Source organism: Amblyomma americanum, chromosome 11, assembly GCF_052857255.1.
Source record: "Amblyomma americanum isolate KBUSLIRL-KWMA chromosome 11, ASM5285725v1, whole genome shotgun sequence".
Taxonomy (NCBI): domain Eukaryota; kingdom Metazoa; phylum Arthropoda; class Arachnida; order Ixodida; family Ixodidae; genus Amblyomma; species Amblyomma americanum.
In genome coordinates, this window is record NC_135507.1 from 59,807,971 (window position 1) to 59,835,405 (window position 27,435).

The following is a 27,435-nucleotide window of genomic DNA, read 5'->3' on the forward strand; positions in this document are numbered from 1 at the left end:
TCACAACTAAAACGTTTATTGGCTGCCAGCCAGTATAAATACTGGCCTGGTGGCCGGGAAAAAAATACAAGCACGCTTGACTTGCGTGATATGAAACATCGCCAGTTCATCAGGCACGTGTCAACATACAAGAGTTATCAGTGCAAAATGTCACCCCTACAGCAGGCACGAGTTTTCATTCACAATCAAGGTAGCGGGTATCCTTATCCGACATGGCTACTGAGGGAGTGCTGATACATTGATCTGAAGTCCTAGCTATCAGGTGGGCTTCTATTATTTCCCTAGTTAGCGAGTCGCGGTTCTTACCTAATACAGAGCATTCCTTGTAAAGGGGAAAACAAGTTTTTGAGTCGTCATTGTCTTCCTCGCAATCTTCGTTGTCTTTGCAGTTTCTGCAGTTTTGCTACGTGGCCTGTGATAGCGACACGAGAGACATTATATTGGTGCTCCTTTAATCTTTCGTTAACACATCGGCCAGTTTGGCCGATGTAACATTTGCCACATGACAGAGGTAGAGAGTAGATGACCCCTTCCCGGCAAGGCACGAATTGTTTCGCGTGCTTGTATTTTTTTCCCGGCCACCAGGCCAGTATTTACACTGGCTGGCAGCCAATAAACGTTTTAGTTGTGAGTCAGCGCTGTGTGTTGTGTCTCCTCTTCTTTGGCCTGTCTGTCGCGCTGTTATGGATCATCGTCAGCACCAACTCGCTCAACAACTGGTTTTGTCGCTTTTAATGACTTGAACATCGAGCAAGTGCATACTTGCCAGTTTCTAGGTGTGTATTTATACAGTGATATGGGGTGGACAGATCATGTAAACTGCTCAAGACTGAAAATGGCCAAGTCTGTTTGTGTTATCTATCATATAAGGTATCTGCTCCCACTACAGGTTAAAAAACAATTTGCACTTGTTCATTCCCTTGTGTACTGCAACCTGGTGTGGGAAACCTGCGACAAAACCAGTTCGTATAAATTGTTTACACTTCAGAAAAGGGCTCTACGTTCATTATTTTCAAGCTTTGAGGTAAAAGCAAATCTTTTCAAAACATTTCATGTTCACAGTTTCTTTTATTTCGGCAATTTGAGTTTGGCTGTCCACATTTTTTAATGTTAAGCATCATTTGTTTTTTCCCGAATGCTTATAATTCAAGAAACATTATGTATGGTTTACGAGCAGTTGCGCCGTCCACTGCAAGACGTAGAACAAACTATGGAAAACAAATTATAGATAAACAAATTGTAAACTTATGTACTATCGGTCTCTTGTAGAAATTGCTGTAGAAAATCGTAGTGTATCCATGTTTAAGAAAAAACTGGCTTCTTTTTCCTCCTGTATAAATTTCAACTAACTCTGTATACTTAGTTTTTGTGCATTGTTTACTTTTCTACCCGAATGTGCATATCATGAAAGTGTTTTCGTTTACTGCTAATTGTTGTTCAGCATGTTTTGCATTGTTCACTGTTTCAATTCCGATAAATTTTGTTTATTGTCGTGAAAGTGTTTTTTGTTGTCATGAGGACACCGTTGTTCCAGCTGTATCATTCGGGATGTAGGCCTCGTCAGGAGGCATGCTTCGTCTTCCTCCTGTAGCCTATACTCGAGAGCATATTGTATTGATAAATACAAGGGGGGTGGTACTGCGTACAAAGAGGCAAGGACAAGAAGATAACACAACAGGCGTAGACTCGCGACTAACTTTATGGACAACACGACACTCTTTCAATAGTTTCAAACTGTCACATCACACACATGTGGAAACCAAAAACTTGTCTTCATTCTGATACAGTTTGATAGAAGGGTCACTTACGCAATCTTTATCCTTCTGTTTGATACAAAACGCCTCCGCTAACTCACGCGCCACCTGGTTATGGCTCCTCCTCAAAACTTTTGTATCTGTCAGCAAAGGCAGGCAAGGGTTATTGCGCGTAGCATCCGGGCATGCGCCACAATGCAGGGGTAAATTCGACCCTGTCCCTGATTTCATGGAACGCTGGTGTTCCCTTAAGCGCTCATTCAGACATTATATGGCCAAATAAAATACTATTAATTACTACTACACTGGACTATGCTGAACACATAGTCAAATCAAAAGATACACTGTTTTACAGGATACGAGCATCAACCAGAGAGTAGATCTGTTAAGATTAAGCTGGCAATTTGCAGTCCTCGTCTTTTCTACATCACTTAGGATACTTGCAAAATGAAAGAGAGCAAGGAGTCCAAATAAAAATAAAATTCCAAGGCCCCAATCAGCCATGTTTATATGCCTCGTGCATTTAACAATATTACCATAGATGCTTCGAGGTCAGAAGGGAAAATAAATACTCCAAAGGAAAGCTATCAAGGATTTGTTCTGGCCTGGCTCCAGCTATTAAACACCTAATCGTTAATCATTGCATGAATCCATTAGAGCAGAGTGCAGTGGTCTCTTTGCCAAACAGCGATGTTAATATGCAATGCTCTTTCTTACAACTTTTCGGCGCGCCCAGCTGGCTAATAGCACCGCCGGATACATCGCCTCCATCGGGCCTTGGAACAGACAGCAGTGCTTTCAATGATAGTTACGACAATTACTCGGCGAATGCGTACCACGCTTTTAATGGCCACCATGCAAAAGCAAACAGCGTGACAGTCTGAGCATTGCACTAGCTGTGCGATGAAAGGCAGAAGGGACCGCATAAACAAAGTAAATGGTGCATCAATAGTCACGACCACTAAAGGTACGAAAAGCTCACTCACGACTGTGTCAGCAAGACTATCACAAAAAACACAAAGATGCATTCAATTTTTAGCGGCTAGGCGTCAGTGAAATCAGGGCCTTAGCAATTGTTGTATTTACTTGTCCCCTGGTGCACGCAATATGAATTATCCACTTTGAATGGAAGTACTTCCATCTGCAACGCGTTCAACTACATTAACTCTGGTTACCCAGATAGCTTTGACCGCGGCAAAATGATTGGCATCTGCGGCTAGACCCATAAAATGTTTCAGGGGGTGCACATATCCAAGGCAGGTTTTGAGATCATTCCTTTCAACTTTTACACCACCCGAATACAGCTCTGAGGTAGCCTCACCCAAGCCTCACCTGATTTGACAGTGTGGTTAGGCCCCACTAACCCTAGTTGGGCTGCTGACTCAGATACTTGGGGTAGTGATCACAACCATATTTTTATCTCGCTCACTCCTTCGCATCTACAGAAAATATGCCGCAGCGTACGCATAGCATCATGGGACTCTGTACGCGCAGACAATCTTATTTACACTCAAATTGCCTTCAGCACAAACCCGGACATACACCCTCAATCTGTGCGCTCTTCGTCGCCAGGCGAATCATTATGCTTCGTCGCCAGGCGAATCATTATGCTTCTCAACCCGAGAACGCTTCGGCTCTTCACCAGGCTACCGCACGTGCACGGCGCTATGCAAAGTGGCTAGGCAGCTGGCAACGCTGGGCTGTATGGTGGGCATGGTGTAAGTTTTTCTCCATACTATACGGCCACAGAGCTCTCCGACCCTCCGATGGGATTACTTCCAACCTAGCCACGGCAGCTACTAGCTGCTGGCCTCCTCTGAGTGAACGCCTAAAAACTAGCAACCACCACTCCTCGGCACGACGCCATACCTAACTCCTTATTCCATAACTTGGGATGGACTGCTTGGATAGCCCTACTTGATACTTTCAGCGAACTGTGGCAATCTGCCGTCATGCCGGTAGAGCATTCTATTGTGATTCCAATACCCACGTCAGGTCAGCTTCCAGTATCTCTCTTGGCCCTTCGTCCAATTTCCGTCACGCCTACCATCTGCAAGCTTATGAGCACATTCTCGCCGTACGCTTGTTGTGGTGGCTGGAATCCCTTGATTGTTACCTGGATTCCCAGATCAATTTCTTCCCACAAATTGGAACGGACAACGGTCTTGCCACTTTGGCTCCTGACGTGCTTCACCACTCTCCGCAGAGTCACCTTGTTCGAGCCGTGATCGCTACAGATGTACGTAACAAACGCATATAATAACATCTTTCACTCTGCCATTCTTGCCTCCCTTCAAACTCTTCGTCCCCCTCAACGGTTTATCCTCTCCATTTATGCCTTTTTAGCAAAACGAACCTTCAGTGTGCATGTCCACGGAAAGCCTTTTGGTAATTTATTCACTTCCATTAGAGGAGTACTGCCTCAGGGCTGTGTTCTCGCCCCTGCATTACTTAACATCGATTTTGTTCCTCTTGTTCAAGCCCTAGAGACCATCGCTTCAATCCGTGAGCTTGCATATGCTGATGATATAACCTTGGAGTGCTGTCATCCAGATGAGTCTATCGATCCCAATGGGCACTGAAACTCAACTGCACGTTTGCAGGACATCTCTAACATCCCCAGGACGCCCAAGGGAGTTTCAGTGCCCGTTGGGATCAGTCGGTCCTCCCGCACGTGCTGGATGTATTGACATCTTGGCTCCCACGTCTGGGTCTAACCCTCTCGCCAACTAAATCACGTTTCATTATCATTGGAAATAAAGCCAGCTTACGAAAAGCTCCCCCTTTAAATTTTATGGCAGATAGCTCTCCAATTCGTCAAGTAGAAACTGTTCATATGATAGGCATTCTCCATTTAAATCTTGTGCACTCTATCCTTCAGCCACGGATAATATATTAGGCACAATTTCAACGTTTCACCCGCATAAAGTAGGACTCCCTTGAAGCTATCAATCACGAGGCTATGCACGCCATAACATATCTGCCCCGTTTAACACCCATACCCATGCTTCAAGAATTCACCCAACTAAATCCATTCAGTGAACTCATCGACCAACGGGTGGTAAACAGAGCTCACAAACAGTCTCTCCAATTTCATCGTTTAAAGGCATTTGTTCCGTCGTCATACTGTGACCTCACATACAATCGCCGCACTGTTTCCCCATTGGTATCAGCATGAATGGTGCATATCGTACATGGATGCATCACATACAGCAGAAAGGGGAGTCAGTGCTCGGTATTATCCCTCCAATCCGCATCTCAACTCTCGCGCGACATATATACTACCGATAGTGCACTCCCCAGATGGTCTAAAACTCACTTGCAACAATAAAGTTTTTCTGTCGGTCTGGGCAACTGCAGGCAATTTACAGTGCCATTGCTTCTCTTTCGCATGTTCTCACATTCAATACAGTTCATATTTACACAGACTCCCTTGCCGCCCTTAAACAGCTTAATGTTTTTCAATGTACATTCCAGTCACACAATCAATTAATGCGCTCTGCACAAAGTACCTATGTCCTGTGCGCATACTCTTGATTCACGGCGATGCTCAGGATCCATATAACATTCTATAACTCACCTTGACACATTAGACGACCGCACACCTTGCCCTCTTCCCCCAGATCCGTTCCTGTCCCATGTTGCCGATTCCCAAGTTCTCTGCCAACGAACACGCGCTCTCATTCCTTCATGTTCGCACCCTCTCCCCCTAGTCTTACTCGGCAGGCGGAGGTATCTGTGCACCAAATTCCGACAGGGGCGGCTTTGACATCGTCTGTCATTGGTGGCGTGCAAAAGATCTGCCAGCAACTGACAGGTGCCCTGACTGTGGTGCTGCACTGAACATTTGTGATGTGCGGCACTTGTGGACATGCCCAGTGACGGCTGCTATTAGAAAACGGCTCCTCTGGGAGGAGTGCCTGCAGCAGAACTGTGAACGTGACTATATGAAGTGGACCATGAAATTTATCGTCATCATCAGCAACCTCTCTGGCTAACTCAGCAAAACGGGTCTTCACTCCTTTTAAGTTTCTATCTCCTGCATTCCTTCCCCTTTTCTCAACTCATGCATCATGGCGCTCCTCAAATAAAAACAAAAAACTACGGCAAAGTGCAAAGGATTCATACTGCTAAAAGCATAAATTGCTATGGGTACGTGCTGCGGCGTTCTTAGTTCCTCACGGTCAACCACATGTCGCTGTCATGTCGCAGTAGGTCTCTCTAACCTCTTCCTCCTGCACTAAACAGGAACTGGCAGGCCGCTGTGCTGGCTCATTGGTTAGGCACTCGGCTACTGACCCAGAGTACCAGGGTTCGAACCCGACCGCGGCAGCTGTTTCGATGGTGGAAAAACGCAAAAGGCACCTGTCTGCTGTGCCACGTCAGTGCACGCTAAATATCCCCAGGTGTTCGAAATTATTCAGGCATTTTTTGCGGCACCTCTTTCTCCTTTCATTTCCGCCTTCTTTCCTTTTCTTATGGTGGGGGTTCGGGTGTCCACCGAGATATGTGAGCAAGTTACTGGGTCATTTCCTTTCCTCTAAAACCGTTACTGTCTCATTTCCTTTCCTCAAAAACCAATTTTCCAATTTTCAGGACCCATTGGTAACCCTGCACTTATCTGTTCTCAGAAATAGTCTTTATTTCACAAGGTGACACAGTTGGGTTTGTTCTTTCTATCTTTGTGAAAGTAGCAACACTCTCCTCCCTTCGGCTGCTTTCCTCCTCGAATTACACTCTCTCACCAGCGGGCACGCTGGGCACGCAATCTGAACCTGTCTATGCGCACAAGACAATGCCACCGCCACCGGGAGGGTCACTGGAAGGGCTTGCTGTTCCGGCTTTTGAAAGCATTCATTTAAAAACTGCTGTGCACAAGTATTATAATCGCCTTGTAAATGTTACGTTAGGTTGTAGTGGCACGTATCCCTCATGACAATAAAGAAGTGAACCAGAAGGCATGCTCTAAATGGCAAGAAAAATTTTGCACTTCAGCGTCATTCTCAGGTACACTGAGGCATCAGGAACGGAGAGTAAAACTGAGCAGGAAATTAAGCTGCCATTGTCTTGGGCAACAGACAGATGACATTCAATGGGGCCAACAGCCACTTAAGAAATCTGAATCTATGTCCAACAAAAAAAAATGAATCTATGTGCATGAACGATACACAGGCTGATTTTCGCATCCCATTTGGCTAATGTACGAAGCAAAAGTGTCGGGTGTCGCATGGTTTCGTTTCCAGCTTGCAATCTGTAAGCTCCTACGACCGCTAATCAAAGGCAGTGCATACACAAATAAGTCATTTTTATTTCTTCTCAAAAATCTATTGGTCAGCAAAGTGACTCGGGCGAAACAGCATCTTAATTTATTGGCACAATACTGGTCGCCCTGAAGGACCGTAAGACATGGCGCGTACAAAATAATTACATCACACACAGTTTCAGATACAAAACAAATGTGTCGATAAACAATGTTACAGATTTGCAAAACAATCTCGAGCAGCAAGTTTAATTTTATTGTCACAATACTGGCCGCCTTGTGAACGGCCGTAAGATGTGGTGTATACAGATTACTTTCAGAACACACAGTTGAAAATACAAAACCAATGCACAGAAAAACAGTTACATATTTGGAAGACAATGCGGAAAACTCTTAAGGGAAGGAAAAGATGTTAGAGTTATGTGGGCGGATGAGATTAAGAAGTTTGCAGGGATAGGGCGGCTGCATCTGGCACAGGACAGGGTTAGTTGCAGAGCTACGAGAGAGGCCTTTGTACTGCAGTGGGCATAATCAGGCTGCTGCTGCTGTTGATGATGGTACATGTTGCTGAAAATAGCTCTTAAAAGCATCTGTAAAGGTTTTTTAAAGGCCAAAAGACATCTCATAGAGTTTGTGCCATGTAGATATTATCAACAATGTTGAATGCCCTTTACGAAGATGCTGAAAGGAAAAGCCACTTCCGTAAAGAAGGGCCTTGATGCCAAAATTAAGGTGCGCCCAATGATTAAATTTATTTTAGACATGCATTAGATTCACGAATAATAGAAGTTTGCAGCTTTGCTACCGTGGATTGCGAGTTCACCTGAGTTCACTGTTCTCAACAGCAGAAAGCCGGCTTCCATAAAGAAGAGCTCAGCAGCCAGAAAAGAGATGCACCTAATGATTCTGCCAGTGAAGTCTTCTGTGGCCTTGGCAGGCCTGTTATGTGTATTGTGTTTTTGATTGTGCAGAATATTGTATTAAAATCAATATAGATGCACATTAGAACCATAAACAGTAAAAATTTGTAGCTTCGCTAAAGCTGATTGCGAATTCACTTGGGTTCACTGTTCTCAAACCACCGCAGACAATCCCGCGCAGACTACTTTTCTGAAAATGGTCACACAAACAAAACCAACTGTGGGAAGAGAAAAATAATGTGGTTTCTTAAATTTCACAAATGCTCCACAAAGCATGCTGGAACATCAAGAGAAGCACAGTACTTCACAAAAAACAGTCCTTTTCGTCTGGACAAACTCTGTCTTTGCTATGTTGATCAGCCATTGTTTTATTAGCAGCTCGTCGCGTTTTCCTCGAGGAGTGCAAATAAAGTTAATCCTTTTTCCAGCCTGTTTAACACTGAAATACGCAAAAGTACCACATCACGCAGTGCAGGCGCGTGCCAGCGGACACTGTATGATGCAGGCCAATCCCGACAGGGTAAAACTAAAAAGCAAACAAAAGTTTTTGCACCTCATGGTGACGTGGTGACCACGTGAAGGGGCATTCTGGTGCCCGGAAGCCAACGATTGGGCAGAAAAACCTGCCCCCATTCTCTTTGAGGAGGTCAGCAATAGGAAATTGAGGAGGAAGACGCAGGGCGGGGAAAATCCAGGGGATGCAGGGGGGGGGGGAATTTCTCATTTTTGCTCTCTACGTGCTCTGTACAAAGAACAGTTAGGAAAAACGTAAGCCTGATGCCACGACCGTTTGTAATATTGTGTTCTTCCTACATTGAGCAGAAATTAACACAAAAGATATGTCACTTGAGAGCAAAACGAGCATTTGTTGCTCTCGGCTACTATCCAGCGACACACTGCATTAGGTTACATGTAGTTATCGGGTATCAGCTTACTCAGAAATCTTCCTTTCAAAAAGTGCATGCCCATACCTACGCAGTTGTGTGACATAAGTTTCTTAAATATTATCTTGACTCATTATGGCAATTGCATCCCTCACCTATAGCTTTCACAATTTAGCTTTCGTGCTATATTCGTGAAGCCATGTGGTCTTCAACAGCGGTCACCACTTCATTGACATTTTACCTTCCTTTATGGCATGTTCTCCATAAATTTTGCAGGCTATTTTTGTAAATTTAAAGGGAAGAATGGCGCAGCATCAAGTAACGAGGACAACAGGAGAGCACACACATGCACAAGTGCCAACTGTCGACTTTATTGTTTGGATGCCACTATGCCGAAGTCATACAACGCAACATTCCCCACACACGTGCATGCACACTCACGAGTGTGTCCTCTCCTGCTCTCCTCGTTACTTGATGCCGCGCCATTCTTCTCTTTAGCTTGTCTGACAAACTTGCCCAAGCCTATGCGTTTCTTAATTTATTTTCTACAATATTCTACCACACCTAACTGCTTATTGAACAGGCATAAAGTTATGTGGTTAGTAATGTAAAGCCTGCATTTACTGCTGGAGAGATGTGAACGTACAAATGAGTACCATTCCACCAAATAACATCCTCTGTGCAGGTGTCTGTAATTACTATATTACTGTTTTTCAACCATCAAGAACATGTGGATGCCAAACTAAATTAGCAACACCACATTAATAATGCTGCCACCCCATGGAAGTGTATCGTTGTTGTGTTGGGTTTTATGGCACATAGGCAGCTAAGGCCATCATGCGCCAAGCACAAGGTATAGAATTGCTTTTCTACAGAATGTTTTGGAGTATAAAAAAGAGGCGATGGTGCAGATGACTTAAAAAGATTGTACTGCCTAGTAATAAAAGGGAAGAAATTTGGAAATGGCTAATGGTAAAAGCCTTAAAGATGGTCAGGCAGCCTAAGCGACTTTCCTTGGCTAGCAAGGATCCTGAGGCTCCCAACCAATCAAATAAATAGCCTCAGCCTACTTCTCAAGAATGAGAAAGTGGCTGAGGTGTATCATGTATAAAGGCGATCCAGTGGTTAAAAAAAAATTACAGCTTTTCAAGTATGCCTGCTGCTTTTAAAAAGCTAAAAATGGAAGGTATGTTAACAATGGCATTATCAGCTAAAAGCAATGTAGGGTGGAAAGGAATGCATTCATGATAAAATTGAGTGAAGTACTTTTTTCTTAGTTTTTCTAGTTTTATACATGAGAATAAAATGTGGTTAATTGTAAGTTCACCTCCACATTCTTAGCAAAGAGGTTTATCTTGTTTTGTTAGCAGGAAGTTGTGCGTAAGGTGCGTGTGGCCTATTCTGAGACGGCATAAAATCACTTCTTTAAAACGTTCTTGGTGCACACATGACTTAAATTCACCTAAAATCGGCTTTATTAAGTGTAGTTTATTATTCAATTCGCTGTTCCAAGCCGATTGCCATTTTTTCCTTAACTTCCTTTGTACTAATTTCATGCAGTCATTCAAGGGTATATTTACTTTTTTTATTTCCTTGCCACGAGCTTGAGCAGCACAGAAATCTGCTCGCTCATTGCCTTTTATGCCAACATGACTCGGGACCCAGCAGAGTTTAATGTTTTGTCTTCTAGCTGTCGCTGTTACTATGTTGTGTATAATGTCACCAAGTATAGGAGTGATTGCGTTTCTTGAGTGGAGGGCTGTAAGTATACTTAAAGAGTCTGTGTAAATAACAGCGTTTTCGAGGTTCTCGCTGAGTATTTTTCCTACGGTCACATATACTGCGTAACATTCTGCAGTGAAGATGGATGCGCACTGTGGAAGTCGTATTGTTGTCTCCGAATTCCCTCGCACCACTGCACTTCCTACATAAGTATCCGTTTTCGAACCGTCAGTATAAAAGGCTGTGAAACCATTGTATTTTTCCTCAAGTGCCAGAAATTCTTGTATTATTTGAAGTTGTGGAGTTTGCTTTTTGCGGAACTGTGTGAGAGTGAAATCGCACAATGTAGGAAAATCATACCATGGAGGCAGTGGACCTCGTCTTTGCGCAATGCTGGGTAATGTGTTCAGTATGCCGAGATTCTGGCAGATCTCTTCAAAGCGCAAGAGCAGTGGCCTGGTGGTTTGCGGTTTGTTGTTAAAGATTGTTCTGGATGGACACTTTGTAACTATTTCATAACAGATGTGTTTTGGAAGGGAACGGATTTTTAGGACGTATGAGCATGTAAGCATGCTTCTTCTATCTGTAAGTGATGGTTTGTTTGTTTCGACATAAAGACTGTTTATGGGCGACGTCCTGTAAGCGCCAGTGGAAAGACGCAACCCCAAATTATGCACTGAATCTAGTCGTTTCAAGTAGGATGGCCTTGCAGAACCATACACCAGGCAGCCATAGTCTAAGCAGGACCGTACCACAGAGCGATAGATGTGTAGAAGGCTTGCCCTGTCAGAACCCCAGTGTTTGTGTGAAAGCACTTTGAGTATATTCAGTGATCGAGAAGCTTTCTTTTTCAAGGCATTTATGTGAGGTAGAAAAGTTAGTTTTCGGTCAAATGTTATGCCTAAGAATTTGTGTTCAGTTTTTAAAGGTAACTGGCTTTCGTTTAGGTATAATGTGGGGTCTGTCTGTAGACCCCGTTTCAGTGAAAAAAGTAAGGCCACTGTTTTCTGTGGAGAGAACTGGAAACCATTCCTGTCTGCCCATGTTGCCAGTTTATTTATTGTTAGCTGTATTTGTCTTTCGCAAGTGGATATGTTTGAGGATGTACATGCTATCTGAAGATCGTCAACATAAACAGAATACATAATGGACCTTGGGATTATTTTCCTAATAGAATTCATTTTTACGACAAAGAGAGTTGTACTTAAAATACAGCCTTGGGGTACCCCATTTTCCTGAATAAAATTCTTTGAGAAGGTCGAGCCTAGGCGCACATGGAATGAGCGATTGGATAAAAAGTCTTTTATGCAATTTAACATCCTGCCGCGGACGCCAAGCTCGGCAAGGTCTTGCAGAATCCCAAACCTCCATGTTGTGTCGTATGCCTTTTCTAAGTTAAAAAAGACTGCAAGACATTGTTGTCTGTGTATAAACGCATCTCTGACAGTATTTTCAAGGTGGACTAGGTGATCTGTGGTGCAGCATCCTTTTTTAAAACCACATCGATGGCTGTCGAGAAGTTCACGGGATTGAAGGACAAAAGTTAATATTATGTTTAGGACACTTTCAAAGGACTTGGTGAGGCAACTGGTAAGGGCTATGGGTCTATAACTGTTCGGAGCGGTTGGTGGCTTCCCGGGTTTAAGAAACGGCACAATAATAGCTTCCTTCCAAGCTTTGGGTATTTTTCCTGATACCCAAACTTTGTTAAAAAACTTTAGAAGCGCCTCTACGGCAGGTTCAGAAAGATGGGCTAGCATTTGGTAATGTATTTGGTCTGGGCCGGGGGCGGTATGTTTACCGGCAGAAAGTACTGTTCGGATTTCTTGTATTGTAATTAAACTATTGTACGGTTCGTTTGTACCGCAGTCTCTCGGCAGTCTTTGTTTCTCTGCTGTCTTTTTGTATTTTAAAAATGAATCGCTGTAGTGGGATGAGCTGGAAACTTCGGAAAAATATTCGCCTAAAATATCTGCCTGTTGTTCTAGACTAGTCTGTACACCGGGGGCGGTAAGAAGGGGGACTGTGAACGGAGAGTAGTTGCCTTTTAGCTTTCTGACCTTCTCCCACATTTGTTTTGATGTGGTTGAGTTGTTTATCGACGACACGTAATTTTTCCAAGAAGATTTTTCTGCACTACGACGGATATAACGAGCTTTTGCTCTCGCCTTTTTAAATTTTATAAAATTCTCCTGTGTAGGGTATCTGCGAAAAATGCCCCAGGCTTTGGTTTGTTTCTTTTTGCTTCTTTACATTCTTTTGTGTACCAGTATTTGTGATTTTGTTTTACTATTCCAGAGGATTGAGGAATAGCTTGGCGTGCAGCGGCAATAATACAGTTTGTGAGACATTCGTTTAGTTCGTCTACACTCCCGTCGTCAGAAACTATTCTATCTAGGCTGGCTTTTTCACGGAACAGTGCCCAGTCGGCTAAGTGCAGTTTCCATCGTTGTGGTTTAGTTCGGATTACTTCGGGTGAATGTGCTAAGCTAATTAGTATGGGTAGATGATCACTTCCATATGGGTTATCTAAGACATCCCAATTAAAATCTGTAAAAATCGAGGACGAACTAAAAGACAAATCTATGCAACTGAATTTTCCTGAGCTAGGGGAACAATAGGTTTGTTTGCCAGTGTTCAGGAGGCAAAGGTTATTGGAGAGTATAAAATCCTCGATCAGTTGGCCTCTAGTGTCGGTTTTGTTACTGCCCCAAAAACTGGAGTGGGCGTTAAAATCTCCGACCATCAAAAACGGTTCTGGTAGTTGCACTAAAAGGTCTTGTAAGTCTTGGAGTGTTATTTTAAGATGTGGATCAATATTAACGCAGCACACTGTGAGTGTTTTAAATGTGTGCAGGATGGCCGCCACAGCTTCTAATTTGGTTTTAAGCTTGTGTTCTCGGGCTGCGATTCCACTGTTAACAATGATGGCTACGCCACCCGAAAGCCGGCTCACCTGCTCTCGGTCACGGCGGAAGACCTTATAGTATTTTAGAATGTTTTCGTGTTTAAAGCCTAAATTTGTCTCCTGTAAACACAAGGCGACAGGTGAGTATGTGGCTAATATGTCTTTTATGTCACTTAGGTTATGTAAGAGTCCCCTACAGTTCCAGTGTATAAAAGCCATCTTGTATTATGTGGGTACTGAAAGGAACTAGGTTGGGTTTTTAGGCGCCCTTATTCGGGGCTTTTCTCTTTTTTCGGTCTATGGAGCCCCGCCGCCCTTTCGACGTCGACGCCTTAGGACTACTTTGACTTGTGTCCATCGTGTCCATCGCATCCTCCGACACGCTGGACGAACGTGCAAGCCGCACGTTTGTTTTCATGTTCGGCCTCTCCGTGTGGGGAGGGACCTTGGGGCCCGCGGACCTGGAGGTCCGCGCGTCCTGTTTTGTGGGTGGTGGCGCAGCGCTAGCTGCTGCCACCTTGGGCACGGGTGGCCCCACTACAGGCTCACTGCGTGTGGCCTGAGTGGGAGCCAAAAGCGGCTGTGGTGCTGTGCCCCTTTGCACCACATCGGAGAAAGTAGGTTTGTGTATTGAAGCTACCCTCTTTCGCGCTTCCCTAAATGTTATGTTTTCTTTGACTTTGATTGTGACAATCTCCTTTTCTTGTTTCCAAACTGGACATGTGCGTGAGTATGCAGGATGGCTGCCCTCACAATTTACACATAGGTGTGGTTCAACTGCACAGTTTTCGGAATCGTGTTCATGGGAAGAGCATTTAGCACATGTGAGTTGGCCCCGGCAACTCTGAGAGCTGTGGCCGTAACGTTGGCATTTGAAGCAGCGTCGTGGGTTTGGTATGTACTGTCTTAGTTGGAGCTTTATGTAGCCTATTTCTACGGAGTCGGGGAGGATACTAGATGCAAATGTCAGGACAATGTGCTTTGTGGGGATTTCTTTATTATCTCGTCTCATTTTTATCCTGTACACGTTGGTCACGTTTTGCTCCTTCAAACCTTCCAGAAGTTCTTCATCAGTTACATATTTGAGGTCATCATCTGAGATAACTCCCCTAACAGTATTCAAGGATCGGTGTGTGCTGATTGTGACCGGTATATCTCCGAATGACTTCACTTCTGACAATTTCTCTTGTTGGTGGTTGTATAAAACTTCTAAAAGAAGGTCTCCGTTTGCTAGTTTTTTGATCTTGTACCCTTCTCCTATGGCACTTGTTAAAGTCCTGGTAACAATGAATGGTGACACTTGTCTAGCAGTTTGTTCCTCATGTTCGCTGTGAACAACGTGGAATCGAGGGAAGCTTGTAGCGTTTTTTTTGAAGAATTTATCTGTCTCGGTGCGCCCTCTTTTTCGAGGGAGATCGGGTTGAAAAAAATGAGAAGCCATGGAATGTGTTCTTTGTTCGGCAATGGTGGCAGCCACCCACCATGGAGCCCTACATGGGGACGGGACAGGTGCCTTTAAAAAGCCCTGTCTGCACCAGCTGTACACCATCACTATAACCAAATATGGCGTAACAAAGGTTTGTCAGCCACACAAGGTTAACCCTCGCCGCCAGGAAAAAGGAAAAAACCAAGAAGTGAGTGGGAGACAGGAGAGTTGTGAGAAAGGGGTAGGAAAGTGAAAGATGAAGTGGAGAATAGGAAAAGGCGACTGCCGATTTCCCCCGGTCGGGTCAGGCCGAAGGTGCCGTCTACAGGAAGCTGGGGCCAAAGTGGTGTGTTGCCTCCGCCGAGGGGCCTTAAGGGTCCAAACGCTCGGCATCGGCTCAACCACCAGGATCCCCTTTTCCCCGGACACGGCGATGCCACGCACGGCGAGGCGTGGGTGCTCGGGTCCGTGGTGATGCACGGTTCACCATCATCCCCTTGCGGGGATGTCCCTGCGGATGCTCGGGAACCCGCGGTGTCGCAACTCACCGTCGCGACGCCTGCAAGCTGCAGGCGCCCCCGTGCGGGGACCATGGAAGTGTATCATTTTAACCTTCTGCATGAAAAATGTTCTGGATATTTCGTGGGAATTCTCCGGTAGTTTAGTGCTTTTTCGTTGCATTAACTGGAGGTTGTGGTAAAAACACTTACTTTCCACAAGAAAAGGGAGTGAAGAGCATTGTCAATCAACACGTCGCATTTTTGAGAAGATGAAAGAAAATGAAAACAAGGGCCCGTTAATTTTAAAGATCTGTTGGGATAATAGTATGAATATATATATAAGGGTAATTAAAACAGGTTTAAAAGTGCTGTTCACTCAGTGTTGTCATCCCAAAACGTGATGAACCAATCTGCCGAATCTATATTTCTGTTTCAGCAAACTGAAATATTCCTTGTTAAGACAAATGCGACGAAGATGCAGAAGTGCGCACACAAATTGTCTGGAGTATTCTGGACCCATAAAGAAGAAAATGCTTGCACTCATATCACATCAATAAGAGTAGCAGTGCATTGGTTTTGTTTTCTTTTAGTTCTTTGACCCATCTCTCTCTGCAACATGAGCACTCCATCTTAGAATGGCTGAAATAATGATTTGTATTTGTCTTTAAATCATCTCTGTATTCTAGTGCCATATCTTTCAGCCCATAAATTTAAAAACACTATATACAGAGCGACCAGTTGTTATTCGGTGTATGTCTGTGTCATGTCCACAATGTGCTTGTGCTGCCATCATGTGTAAAGGCAGTCGCTTCGCTGCAGTGCTCACACTTGTATGGACGCTCAGCCATGTGGGTACGAAGGTGGTGCGTCAGGGTGCTCTTGAGAACAAAGCTGCCGACAGCTTCAGCTTTCTGTGGGCACTACATCCTTATACTTTGCATGGATGAAAAAATTTTTATTGATTCGATTACAAATCCTGGAAACTTGTTACAGAACACAATTACAACTGATAATACACTCCCAAGCAGCAAGTTAACTATTTGTGACCTAATCAACTTCATGAAAAAAAAGAATACAATACTGAAGTACAAATTTGAGAGTGCAATGGCATACCGTCTAGCCAGAGGGATAATCTGAAAACAAAGAGACGTCAACCAGTAGAATGCAACTTTGCTGTGAACAAGGACCTCGTGCTGGGAACAGAAACGTCAATTAAGACCTTTTTTCTGGTTGACGCCTCTGTTTTGAAAACTAATAATGCTCAAAACACATACCTAAATCTAAGGATGGAGTAGAAGTTTCTTGAAGCTGACTGCTTTTTAACAAATGCAACTCTACAAGCTGTTTATAAAATGAAATAATTTTTTATGTCACTGGCGCTTTGAGAAATGCAGTAACCAAAGCACGTTCACTTGAGTTTCCGTAAGCAAAGCATATTATACAGTGGCTTGCTATATAGATCCTTAAATACCCTGAAACTGGCACTGTAAAATGGAATGAGAACTACACTGAAGAAGGATGGAAAGTTGGGCGAGTTGGTAACAGTTCATGGTGGGTGGAACAATGCAAACAGACGAGAGACGTGAAGAGGAAGACACAGACAAGCGCTGACTCGCAACTAATGTTTTTATTGAGCAGAACATACATTTTATACCCAAAAAACACGTGACATATCAGTACCATAGCAATTGCGCTGGCAATTTCAAAAGTTACATCGCTACACACTTATCAGCCGCAAGGTACACTCTCATCAACAACGAGCCTCCCCTCACCCCCCTTATTTTCAGTTCATGAATTATCTAAAAATGAAACCTCCTTATCAACCAGAAGCAAGGAAGGCTGGCCAACACACTCTGCTTGTCTTTTTCGAATGAAATATGCCTCCAGTATTTCCCTGGTTGTCTTATCTCTGTGGCAAAACAAAATCTTTGTTTTGGTGACCAAGGGGCAGCTTTTTTTCTTTTTCTTTTCCTGTTTTCTGCACTCGCGGCAATGATCTCTCAGATGGGAATAACTTAAATTCGAGAGTGAATTCAAGTGTTCCCACAAATGAATATTAACGCAACGGGCGGTTTGGCCTATGTAAACTTTCTTCCAAATGAATGGAAACTCAGAAACAACTGAGGAAGCGCAATCGACCAACCGTGACCCGTGTGCTACTTGGCATTGGAACAGGCTAACACTTTTATTTGTTCATGGCGATTGCTAATGGCTCGGCATAGCCACTCAACATTTACGGCGCCGGAAAAAAGGACGTCGACTTCGAAACGTCCAGCCACATTTTCAAATTGTGTGCTATCTTGTGTACATACGGAATAACAGCCAGTTTCTTATGGAACTTTTCACTTTTTGGTTTCACAAATTCCGCCCTTACCAATTGCAAAAGCTTATCACAAGTTGATGAAATAACACTGTCTGGAAAACCTGCGTTTTTTAGCCGAATGACTTGTGACAGCACACTATCTGGAATGCAATGATGACACGTGTTCTGAAGGCCAGACCGAATGCAAGACATAGCAATTTCGTTTTTTACAATTTTTGAGTGCCCGGATGAATAGTTTAAAACAGGTTTCTGGGACCTTGGTGAATACTCCCAACACACGTGGTCATTTTTGAAAAACAATTTGAGGCTTAAAAGCTGGACAGCATCATTTGATGGAGCCTCAAACGTGAGCGCGCTCACTGAAAGACCTAAGTGGTGCGCATCTTCCTCAGCACTGCGCTAGTGTTTTGAGTGCCCTGAAGCGGCAGAAATCGGAGACGGTTCTGTTGATAATGGTGTGTGTGAACTGGTATCTGCACATGATCTGGTTTTCCTTATATTTGCTGCGCTGCCAGTGAATAAAGTTAGATGAAGTTTTGCGCTAGTCCTGTGTACCTCTTTCTTGTGTTTGTCTGGGTTGCGCTACAGCTCTTTTGTTTCAAAATGCACCATCTAGCCCAACAAAAAGTTCTTCTAAACCATGTTTCACTGCTAAACGAGTGTAATTTTGGGTCCTTGGCGACGGCGACACCAGAAGTGGAAGGTGATAAGTTAGATTTGTTTTTCTCTGCAAAAACTCATAAAAGCAACATTCCTTTCAGAGCCATCATTTCGGAAGCAGGCACGTGGCAATACTCGGTATTCGGTTAGCTGCAAAAGCATCTTTCAAAGTCAGTTGTGGACGATCCATTTGTGGTTGACAAAACAGATAGGTTGGCCCAGTTCCTAAAGCTTAGAAATCTGGGGTTGTGTTCAGGCTTCGGTGTCGACATTGAAGACCTATATTATTCTCTGCCTCACAAAGGCATGTTGGAAGCAGTCAAAAAGTACATTGCTGAAGAAAATGACGAAGTGTTTTATGGGTCACTGCAGGATCTGTCGAGACCTTTCTTGAAATCTTGTCGTTTTATTTAAAGTCCACATACGTTGGGTGGCGAGGTGAAGTGTATGTGCAAAAAAAGGGCATATTTATTGGATCAAAGATGGCGCCCACATTAAGCAATATTTTTCTAGGTCAACTGGACAGAACTATTAACAAACACATCAATGCACTGGCAATACGAATTTTCAAATTTGTAGACGATTTTCTGGTGCTGGTTGAGAAAGAAAACTTGAGCAGGAGGATAGCGGAAATCTTGAAGCTCTTTCGCGAGAGTGCAAAAGGATTGTCATTCATGCATGAGGTTCCATCAAACAATGCTATCCAGTTTTTAAGCCTCAAATTGTTTTTCAAAAATGTCCAAGTGCGTTGGGAGCATTCAGCAAGGTCCCAGAAACCAGTTTTAAGCCATTTATACGGGAACTCGAAAATTGTAAAAAACGAAATTGCTGTGTCTTTCATTCGCACTAGTCTTCAGAACTTGTGTCATCATTGCATTCCAGATAGTGTGCTGTCACAAGTCCGCAGGCTAAAAATAAAAAGCGCACGTTTTCCACACAATGTTATTTCATCGACTTGCGAAAAGCTTTTGCGACTGGTAAGGGCGGAATGTGTGAAACCAAATAGCAAAAAGTTGCATAAGAAACTGGCTGTTATTCCGTATGTACACAAGATAGCACACAATTTGAAAAATGTGGCTGGACGTTTCGAAGTCGACGTCGTTTTTTCGGCACCGAAAAAGTAGAGTGGGCTATGCCGAGCCATTAGCAATTAACATGAACAAATAAGTGTTAGCCCGTTCCAACGCCAAGTGGCACACAGGTCACGGTTGGTCGATTGCGCCAGCTCAGTTGTTTGTGACCTTCCACTCTCTTGTAAGAAAGTTTACATAGGCCAAACCGGCCGTTGCATTTAGTATTCGTTTGTGGGAACACTTGAACTCACTCTCGGATTCAAGTCATTCCCATCAGAGAGAAAACTGCCGCGAGTGCAGAAAACAGGAAAAAGAAAAAATGCCGCCCCTTGGTCACCAAAACAAGGATTTTGTTTCGCCACACAAATAAAACAATCAGGGAAATAATGGAGGCGTATTTCATTCGAAAAAGACAAGCATTGTGTGTTAGCGAGCCTTCCTTGTTTCAGGTTGATAAGGAGGTTTCGGTTTGAGATATTTCACGAAGTGAAAGTAAGATGGGGGAGGCTCGTTGATGAGAGCGTACCTTGTGGCTGATAAGCGTGTAGCGATGTAACCTTTGAAAGTGCCAGCTCAAGTGCTATGTTACTGACATGCCACGTGTTTTTGTGGTATAAAATGTATGTTCTCAATAAAAACATTAATTGCAAGTCAGCGCTTGTCTGTGTCTTTCTCTTCTCGTCTCTCATCTGTTCGCGCTCTTCCACCCACCATGATCAGAACAACTTTTGTTGAGACAGTGAGATGATTGTTTGCCTCCAAATCTATAAAGCATGTTTGTCAAGACTGACAATGCAATTTGTAATGAAAATACGCCACATGCAACGATCACAGATTATTCGACAACAGATAATCCACAGGAATGTAGTGCAATAAAGCCTTCATTTTTAAATACCTAAACCAAGAGAAAACTCTAAGAACAAAAGCGAGCAATGTTTATCATCAGGCGGCTAGGCTTGTTTCTCTGCTCTTGAGTACAATACAGCCCCAACAAAAGCATGAAAAGAATAATGAAACAGCATGCTTCTCTGGTGGCATTAAACTCGCTATAGGATGCAGAACTGCTTTGACGTAAGTAAGTCAATTTGCTAGCTAGTGCCAAACACTGCAGCCACAATTCATGCACATCATTCAATGCGCTGAAACTAATAAAATGACGACATGATCATATCCGCACATGGCACGATTTCAGTCTCATTCATGACAGTACCAGCTTGGTATGTTCAGGTTTCTTATGGAGGAGTGAACGCAACCAAAAGATTGCTCTGTGTAGACGTACTTTGAAGAAATGTAAATTTGCATTCTTTTCTCAAGAAAGCAAATTAAAAAGTGAGAAGTCAGCTAGCAATGGCTTTAACATCTAATGCTGGGAAGAGGTATCAAAACTTTGAGGAACCGTGGTTTTTGAAACGTGTTTGTTCTCATGGCGTTTTAAATCCTGTTTTTCTTTAAACGTCTTTGTGCAAAACTGACACTGATAAGGTCTTTCACTCTTATGGGCTCGCACATGCCTAGCAAGGGCTGTACTCCATTTAAAGGCCATGGGGCAGAGCTGGCACTGGAATGGTCTCGCATCCATGTGGGTGCGAAGGTGATTCACCAGTGTGCCTTTTTCAGCAAAGTTGTTCCCACAGTGGTCACAGTTGTATGGACGCTCACCCGTGTGGGTACGAAGGTGTTGCACCAGGGTCCCCTTTTGAGTAAAGCTGCTGTCACAGTGGTCACATTTATATGGACGCTCACCCGTATGGGTACGAAGGTGGTGCACCAGGGTGCCCCTTTGAGCAAAGCTGTTCCCACAGTGGTCACACTTGTATGGACGCTCACCCGTGTGGGTGCGAAGGTGTCGGTCCAGGAGGCCCTTTCGAGAAAAGCTGCTGTCACAGTGGTCACACTTGTATAAACGCTCACCAGTGTAGATACGAAGGTGGTGCATAAGGGTGACCTTTTGAGCAAAGCTGCTCCCACAATGGTTACACTTGTAGGGATGGTCATCCATTTGGGTGAGAAGGTGCTGGTCTGGGTGGTTTTTCTTCATGAAGCTCCGATTGCAGAGGGGGGACTGGTGCAGCTGCTGACTCATGTTCTTTCCAGACAGCACTCCAAGCCTGGGATCAGCTTTGACCAGGCCTGCACAAAGAAAGGCGGAGTGTTTTCAGGGCAATACGAGAAAATTCATGTTATATCTAACTTGGTGGTGGCAATATTACACAATATTTAACTTAAGTCTATTTCAGTGTCAATGGGTTAACCCTCAAAACAGAAAGATGAGTTTTCAAAATAAAATTTCCTAGTAATTATAAATTTCCATAGAGCTGGAGCATGAATATTTTAACTTTCAAACAATTACTCAGAGCAACAAGCATACTCTGTAGGCAGCTTAAGAGTCTCAGCAACTTACACAAAGTGCTCATATAATGCCTGGCTTCATGGAGATCTTCCAAGCCTGCCCAGGTGTTTTGCACGAATAACATGTCTATGAGCTTTCATTAGTGACACAGTACACAGGCAATGAGTGTATTCCTTCTGTCTACAGAAGCAAAGCAAAAAATATTAGGAAGGCAGAACTCCTTTAATAAATCTAGCATAATGAGGTCTGCTGGTCTGACAAAATAAATGCAGAACAGAAACGGTCACATTGAAAACTGCAAGGACAAAACCATTTCTGTCAGCAGTGTCACCAATGTAATACACAGCACTAAAGACAAGCATGAATCATTAACAGGAAATCACAATGAACCAGACTAGATAAGTATTTCCCAACCGCAGATAGGATCACAAGCACAGGCACTACAAGCTTATGCAGACATCAGATAAAACAGTAGTTATTAAAATCGCCCCACATCTGACAGCACACCACAAGGTATTACTATTGCGATGCAGAGCTCACATTATAAAGTTGTAAGCAGAACCATACAGAAAACAATTAGCCATGAAATAATGAGACATGAAAGATCAAAAGGGTGACAGAATGACAATAGAAACTGAAGAGCTAAACTGGTGAGACTACAGCACAAAAAGCAAGAGTATTATGCAGAAAAGGCACATCCACACAAACACATGCACTTTTTCTACTACATTTCTTTTTCTCTGTACACTCTAGCTTGCATCTGCAACTTGTGCTGCTGTCTACTGGATCCCAAAGTTTCTTCAGCAATCATGCACAATTTCACCTGTAGAATGTTTCATGATATCCATTGTTCAAGTTGCGATGATCGTTGGTTTATACGGTCTAACAACCCAAAGCAACTCAGGCTATGAGGGATGCCATAGCGGAGAGCTCCAGGTAATTTCGACCACCTGGGGTTCTTCAACATGTACTCACACCACACATTACATGGCCTTCTAGCATTTTTCCTCTGAAAACATGACGACAGTGGCTGGGATTCAACCCGTGTCCTTTGAGTCAGCAGCCGAGCACCCTAACCACTGAGACACCATGGCTGGTTGCTGCAACGATGAGGTAGTGTTCTAGGCGTTAACAAGGCAGGGTCTGATACGTCTTATTTTGTGCAACGATACCACAGTCTGAGATCACTAATTATGCTATTTTACATCATGAACATCAAGCAGTACAGCCTGACTATGCTGGAAGCAGTGGTTTTAGAAGATGGTCCGTCCGGCAGCTTGTGCACTCATTGGTCGCCAGTATTGCATTGGATGCCTGCAAAATGAAACAGAGCAAAAAGTTGATTAGAATAACTGAAAGACTGCAGACCACAGTATTTTGTTAAAGAAGCATGAACACCTAATTTTGATGGAAGGTTTTCGTCTCTACAATGATGCAGAAGACACTACTATGCATGAATCATCACGTGATCTTTAACTATGATCAGTAAATAATATATAGTCAAATTCTTCAGTCCTGCTTCTTCAGTTTCAACATCTGAACAATGACTGTGACGTCAACGTGTGCATATAGGTCACGTGCGGCATGACATAACTGCAATATAATTGCTGCTTCTGCATTTGCTGTCATTCCATCACTTGAGGCAGGCTGGGTTTAGCATTACAGTGAATTAAAACGAGGAAGCAGCGATTTGATCACAGTTCCTTCGTTACTCACATGACTCATAAGCAAGAAAAAGCAAGAACAATACCAATCTTCGAATAAAGTAACCTCCCAAGCTTCGTTGACTATCATCCAATATCTCCGACAAGCATCCCCTCAAAGCTGCTTGAACGTATAACATGAAGCCTTATGGCACACTTTGAGGCAATTAATTTTTCTCCTCAACAGTTGTTTTAGACAGCTACTCAACAGCATGGACTACACAACACAGAAGACATGCTCAAATGAACGCAATTCCACAATCACTTATTACAGTTTTCCGGCCCTAAAGCAATACAAAAATTATCAATAGGGATTAAACACTTCTTGGAAAGGCCTGTGCAATTTATGTGCGCAGTAGTAGGGTACAACTTAAAAAATGTTATCTATAAGGTGCCACATTACTCCACTGATCGATCCCAACAGTAAACAAAATTAGCTACCTAAAGTTCTAGTGTGTTGAACAATTAAAAGGCATAAAAACTTTTGAGCTGATAATAAAGTCGTGTGATCAGCTTTTTTACGTAAACACTTTAACAACAGACTGTTTATTCATCACACAGAAATTTTGTCCAGCAATCATTATTCTGAGCAGTTTCCCTGCGGACTTAGTGTTATCCAAACATACCAGTCATAATTCATCTCTTCCAAGCGTCCCATCCAATGTTACACAGCATGCCGCTTTGTTCTTTTAGTGTGTGATTAGCCTTCTCAAGTAACAGGAAACGCTTTGACAAATTGCTTTTTCTTAACAAAGAAATTCTCTGCAGTGGTTATGAATGTCGGCAGAGATTCACTTCAGACTTAGTAGTATAGGACCATACAAATCATAATTCACCTTTTTCGAGCATCTAGCCAATTACACTGAGTGCCGTGCAGAATTCTTTAGGACATGATTACCTTTCTTAAGAAGAAACACTTAAACGACACACTACTTTTTTGTCATTGAGAAATTCTGTGCGGCAGTCATGAATGTAGGCAGAGTTTCACAAGCGGCTTATTCATATTTATTTATTGATTTATTTATTTATACTTACTGCAGCCCCACAGGGCCTATTGCAGGAGTAGGGATGTAAGATAGATGGAAAGCAGTTGCGTATATATGTTGATTCATGCATGCATACATACATAAAGGCACATAATAGATACAATATAAAACGAACAAAGCATAGGTGTTAATGACATTCAATGGCAGCCAAAAAATATGGAAGTGTAAGTGAATGAATTTCGCCCAGCAGGCAGCTCCAGCTTATGATGGTATGTGGGAAGAAGCTGTATTTACATGTATCAGTGCATGCGTAAAGTGGAGAAATATTTGAACTATGATTGCGCATAATTGATAATGGAGTAGAAAAACTAACAAGGTGCTCGCTGCCATGAGGTGCACAGAGCTAATGAACATATATATATGCCTGAGGCACTCGGAGCACCTTCGCCATGAAAGTGGGGTTGGACATAGTGTGTCGAGACTAGACAGGGGTGAAAATTCTCTGTCGTAGCAACGGTAGATAAAGCGAATTGCCTTCTTTTAGACAGATTCAATTTTTTCGCAGTACTTATTGTGGATATGGGTTCCAAACAGCAGAGATGTATTCTATAAGTGGTCGGATTAGTTTTGCAGGCTGAAAGTTTTTGTATGACTTGGTGCTGTGTGTAATGTGCGCCGTAGATACCTGAGTCTCTGAAGTTCTTTACTGCAAGTTAAACTGATGTGATTGGACCAAGAATGTTGCACATGAAAAGCAGTCTGAGGTATCCAGCCATATCAATCCTAATTAACCTGTTTCCAGTGTCCCGTCCGTTGCTACACACGGTGCGTGCTATCCTTTTTAATGCTCCTACAGCAGATAAACGACCTGCCACTCGCTTATAGGCATCCTGCGCCTGCCAGGTGCCTCCACCATCTGCGATGTGAGTTTAGTGCCACCAGTGGCCAGTTTTCCAATTTTGCATCCCGACAAGAACAGTGCTGTTGAAATTCCGATGGTGTTGTCGGGCTGCAAAAGGAACAAGGGAGATCGGCAACGGAAAGGCAAGGAAACCTCTACACCACTATTTATATATTATACAATGCAAGACCAAATGAGAATGCTAAGATGTCCAATCAAGTGAGCAGATGTAGACAGTGCCGAAGCAGCAACATACTGCAAATCTCTAGGAGCTGTGACGAGCTACCTTAGATACAATGTCCAAGGGAGGCTTCGGTTGTGCTTCCATGTCAGTAGACACTAGCAACAAACAAATACTGCAGGAAACCTTACTTGCAAAGTCACATAACAAAGGTGACAAACTTAAAGCTCGAAGGAATCTACGTCACATTGGCCCATTAGTTATTTCCCTGTACTTCCACTTGTCAGCGGACACTGTCACAATGCGCAGCTAAACCTATGTACAAGTGCATGCTGCAAAGTGAGGCTCCAGCGCAGGAGTTCTTCGAAGAGCTAGCCTGTTCGTGAGCCGCACCTTGCGCGGTCGCAGACTGGCTTAAGTAGCTGCGACGAGACAAATACCAAAGGTCTTAAGTGCATGTTGACATCTGCAAGCTCCAGACGCCATGCGACAATTATATGTTCCGTACCCCGGCCACACCTCCCCAACACCTGGGCAGGAGAAATCCTTGTATGTATTCCTCTCGATTCCAGAGTTTTGACTGGCGGACAGTGCGAGCTACTCTGTCGCTTGCCCCAAGTTTCACTTGCCGTGAAAGAACTTCTGCAGTGTCGCCACAATGGGGCCAGTGGCTTTTGCTTTTTCTGAACCCGTCTGGTCAGTTTGGCCTTAGAGCGGTGCTTATCGCATCTGGAAAGCCGCGGTGACAGTTTAAGGCGTTTACAATGTTGACCAGTCCTCAGTGCTACAATGTTTTGTGCCCATACTTTGTCCTTTCTCTGGAAACTATTGCATGGTTTGGCTCTCCGTGCGCACAGCTGCCTTCTGGACACTACCCTGGTTGTTCTGTCCTGCGTGCCTTCCTTTCTAGCAGTGCCCTCACCCTTCACATCTGCTTTTTGATGCAGTACCGAGCTGCATATCCCACTTGAATTCTAACTATTGGCTCATGCTTTCAATGAGTCACTGCACGTCTTACCCCCAAATTGTCTCGATTGCACTTTACTTTCTGCTGGGCCTAACGACTTTCTCTCTTAAGGCTTGCTATCCGACCCAATGATCCTAACTCCCTGTCCCGCAACTTGATCTCAACCACGCTCTTTCACCAACGTTGCGTTCTGGCCCGAGGTTTCAGCGGTGCATTCAAGTGACTCACTGTCACTCTTTTACAGCAAAGCGTTGTCTCCATTACTTGGCTAATATTGTGTCACTAGCTGACCTAATATTGTGTCACTAGCTGTGTCACTAGCTGACCAAGCGGGGTTCCTGGGCAGGTCGCATGACACTCAGATGGGAGCGCTGCCAGCTTCCTTCATTTCGTACTTTAGAGTGGGCCTCTACACGAATGGCAAAATACCCCTAAAGAGCTCTTATCGCCGTCTCATAGTTGCTGACCTCCTCGTCGGTCAGATGCACTAATACACCGCTGACATCAACTGGGAGGATGGTCAGCAGCGTCTTTAACCAGCAGTCCTGGTCTAGCTCCTGCTCAGCACAAATTTACTTGAACATTTGCAAGGAAAGTTGCAAAAATTTCTCCTCTTCGAAAACTTCTCAAACAAGTTCTTCCTTTTCCCATTTCAGCAACTGAAGTTTAGGTGTGAGCTCCTGCAGCTCTTGTGCGTGCAGTTTCTCTAGCTCAACCTGTCTCTCACGACACTTGGCTTGCCATTCCCTTTCTCATTCCTCGCAAAGTTTTTGCCTTTCCCGTTCTTTCTTGTCTAGGAGCCTCCGCTCGGGAATCGTTTCCGAAGTTTTGTCTGCCTCCTTGACTGTCACATCCTCCGCCCACAGAATGCCCAAAGTCGCTTCTCTTTTTTTAGTGGGGTCTACTGTAATGCCCAG